Source organism: Triticum urartu, chromosome 7 (genome assembly GCF_003073215.2).
Source record: "Triticum urartu cultivar G1812 chromosome 7, Tu2.1, whole genome shotgun sequence".
Taxonomy (NCBI): Eukaryota; Viridiplantae; Streptophyta; class Magnoliopsida; order Poales; family Poaceae; genus Triticum; species Triticum urartu.
Genome location: NC_053028.1, coordinates 687,324,832 through 687,328,885, shown reverse-complemented (window position 1 = coordinate 687,328,885; position 4,054 = coordinate 687,324,832).

Here is a 4,054-nt window from a genome sequence, read left to right as displayed (position 1 = left end):
TTCTGTTCAAAACATGAAAAGCAGAAAGAAACAAAATAAACTTTAATAAAAAGTAGAAACAAAATTAAATAAATTAAAATTTAATAAAATAAATAAGTAGAAACAAAATAAAGTAAAATAAACTTTAATAAAATAAATAAGTAGAAACAAAATAAAACAAATTACAATTTAATACAATAAATAAGTAGAAACAAAATAAAATAAAATAAAATAAACTTTTATAAAATAAAGAAGTACAAACAAAATAAAGTTTATAAAAGTAAAATAAATAAACTTTAATAAAATAAATAAACTTTAATAAAATAAATAAATATAGCAACAGTAAGCTTTTTTGTAAGTAGAAACAAAATAAAATAAAGAAAGCAACAAAAAAATAAGTAAAGTGCCAACTATTGGGCCACCACGGCCTGAATATGACTAGAAACCCTACGATGGGCCAGGATTCAGGCCGGTAGAAGGCCCAGTAGGCCCATCAGGCATAGCAGTGACAATTAGGCCCGTAAGCCTACAATCGCGAGGAGCTCAAGAGGGGTGCGGCAGCGTGGCTTCCACCGAGGTGCAACAGCTGGAGCCTGTCTTCACGGCTCCTGCTAGCTACCCCGTGGACTTAATCACGAAGTCTCAAAATTGTCACGTTATGACGCAATGGATGAAAATGAAAGTCAAGGCGGTTGTTGGCTCTATTGCACGTCCTGAACCTGGCGCAACTTTTCACTGCCGGCCGATTCCAGAAGGATATGCTAGGGTGATGGTGGACAAAATAACGGAGGGATTTGAGGAGCTCGAACTTGACCACCCTATAGGTGAAAGGAGCTCATCAACCTTCCGAACTGCATGCCTCCGCCTCCTCCTCCGGTGAGTCAGGGCACTCCACCTCCACCTCCGCCTCCTCCTCCGGCGAGTGATCAGGGCACTGAACCTCCTTCTCTGGCGCGTGGCGGCACTCCGCCTCCTTCTCCGCCTGCGTCGGCGCGCCCGAGCAGCCAGCCTACTCCTTCGCCTCGTCAGCACGGGCGCAAGAGACCCGCTGCCGCTCCGGCTACTCCGGCGCATCATAGTCGTCGTCCTCGTAAGCAAGGAAAGAAGACAGCCGCAGCCGCTCCGTTTGCTCCGTCGTCTAGCAGTACATCCAGAGGCGGGAGGCAATACAGATTCGGTCCTTCTCTGAAGACTCCAGAGAAGTTACCATACGAGATGACACCGGAGGAAAACGAGAAGATCGTCCGAGACGAAGTGAGGAACTTCTTTGTAGGGGTGAAAGCAAAGAAACATCCACCTCCGGAGGAGAAGGTAGATCCGGTGAAAGCGAAGCGCACTCTAGAAGCCCTGAAGAAACACCCAAAGTCTCCGCCGAAAGGCAACTATGAGCGCATTATTGAAAGCTCATTTATCGAAGCGGAGCGGTCGGGAAGTACTGTCAGTGATCAAAGGTTAGCGGAACGACGAGATGGGAAAAAATTGCCCAGCTCGGCGAACAAGCGAACCAATCATTCTCCCTGCTCAAGGTGTCTAGCGATATCGTCGCTAACGATTAGAGGATGGTGCCCAGTTATAACAATCATGATGATTACCTGCCCGACGATGTACATTATGAATTCTTGGCGGTGGAAGAACACAGATACGAGTATGGGAAGCCTCTCGTCAAAGATGAAAGGTCTCTAACAACGATGATGCGAAGATTTCGTGATTGGTACATGAAAACCTACAGAGAGTCTGGGGGAGGAATACTTTGACGTTGAGAGTTAAAGAAGAGCATGACCTCGTTGAAACTGATCTGTTGAATATTCCATTTGAGGAGTTCTTCCAGTTTTTCAATCAGAGGGCCCTCGATAAATTAACGGTCACTTGCTACTGTCTGTAAGTACTACTTTTGTCATTAAGTCTCTATATATAGATCAGCTCTTTCGTTGCATGTATTTATAATTATCCTCACTATATTATGCAGATTGAAGATCGCCAAATTGAAGAAAAGACAAATCGGTGATTGTCGGTGTCAAAACCGGCGGATCTCGGGTAGGGGGTCCCGAACTGTGCGTCTAGGCCGGATGGTAACAGGAGGCAGGGGACCCAATGTTTTACCCAGGTTCGGGCCCTCTTGATGGAGGTAAAACCCTACGTCCTGCTTGATTAATATTGATGATATGGGTAGTACAAGAGTAGATCTACCACGAGATCAGAGAGGCTAAACCCTAGAAGCTAGCCTATGGTATGATTGTTGTTCGTCCTATGGACTAAAACCCTCCGGTTTATATAGACACCGGAGAGGGCTAGGGTTACACAGAGTCGGTTACAATGGGAGGAGATCTACATATCCGTATTGGCAAGCTTGCCTTCCACACCAAGGAAAGTCCCATCCGGACACGGGACGAAGTCTTCAATCTTGTATCTTCATAGTCCAAGAGTCCGGCCAAAGGTTATAGTCCGGCTATCCGAACACCCCCTAATCCAGGACTCCCTCTGTGATATTGGGTTCATTAACCCAAATATCATAGATGCATATTTGGTTGAATTTAAGAAAAAATATACCAAGGCCAACTTGCTATGATCGTTGGTATTAAATCAAAACAAAGCTATAATACTCTTTCCTACAACTTCAAGTGGGTGTTACTTTCTTGTGCATATTCGGTTTCCCTTATTAGTCGAGGTTATAGTAATGTAATTGATGAGTTATGCACGCGTGCGCAGGTTCCACTATATTCTCCTAGAGATTAAGGTCGAGCAGGGACTAGTAACCATCCTAGACTCGAGACGAAAAGATCCTAAGGAGTATGCGGACATGACTGAAATTCTCGAGAAGTAAGTTAAATCGATCTTTATCGCACCATATCGGCAACTTTGTTCACTTCCTGATATCAAGTAATTGTTTTCTTTGTCTGGCAGGGTTTGGAAAAAATTCACCTCAAAAGCTCCGGGACTGCCGAAGAAGCTAGAATTTAAACACCCGAAAGTAAGTACTACTAGCATGTTCCACGCATCCGGACACCCCTTAATCCAGGACTCCCTCAATAGCCCCTAAACCAGGCTTCAATGACGACGAGTCCGGCGCGCAGATTGTCTTCGGCATTGCAAGGCGGGTTCCTCCTCCGAATACTTCATAGAAGATTTTGAACACAAGTATAGTGTCCGGCTCTGCAAAATAAGTTCCACATACTGTCGTAGAGAGAATAATATTTACAGAAATCTAATCTGCTGACGTATTCCGTAGCGTGTCATCACGCCACAGCCAAGCCCTTATTTGAACCGTTTTTACTGTCCCACCTCGGCGCGTTTTGCGAGGCGGTTTCCTTGGCACGTCTTGTCGAAGCAGAGATCGTGTCCCCTTATCCCGGGATTCTCATCAATACGGGCGTGGGTAATCCAACCGCGCCATTGATTACGGCGCTTGGGAGATAAGCGAGTTTTACCAGGCTGGTGGGGACGCATAGTTTCATCCCCCATATAAGGGGATAAGGATCCACCTTTCCATCCACGCCTTCTTCCTCCTTTGCTCATCCATTTTCGCGCACTCAAGCTCCAGCGCCCAAGTCCACATTCCCCACATCAACCTTCTCCATCCATGTCCGGAGCGGGAGGCAAGTGGATGGTCTCCTCCATTACGGAGGGACACATCAAGAAGCTGAGGAATGCCGGGTACTTGTCTGACGACATCGCGCACCGGCTCCCAGACGAGGGGCAGCTCATCCCCACCCCCAGGCCCCATGAGAGGGTGGTGTTCCTCACCCATTTCCTCCGTGGACTAGGCTTCCCTCTCCACCCATTTGTCCGGGGACTCATGTTCTACTACAGCCTGGACTTCCACGATCTGGCCCCGAACTTCATCCTCAACGTCTCGGTGTTCATCGTCGTGTGCGAGGCCTTCCTCTGCATCCAACCCCACTTTGGCCTATGGCTGAAGACCTTCAATGTCAAGCCGAAGGTAGTGGGCGGCCGCCAGGCGGAGTGCGAACGCGCCATGGTGGGCAAGATGCCCAACGTCCTATGGCTTGAGGGCTCCTTCGTGGAGACCATAATGGGGTGGCAATTGGGGTGGTTCTACATCACCGAGCTGCGGGAC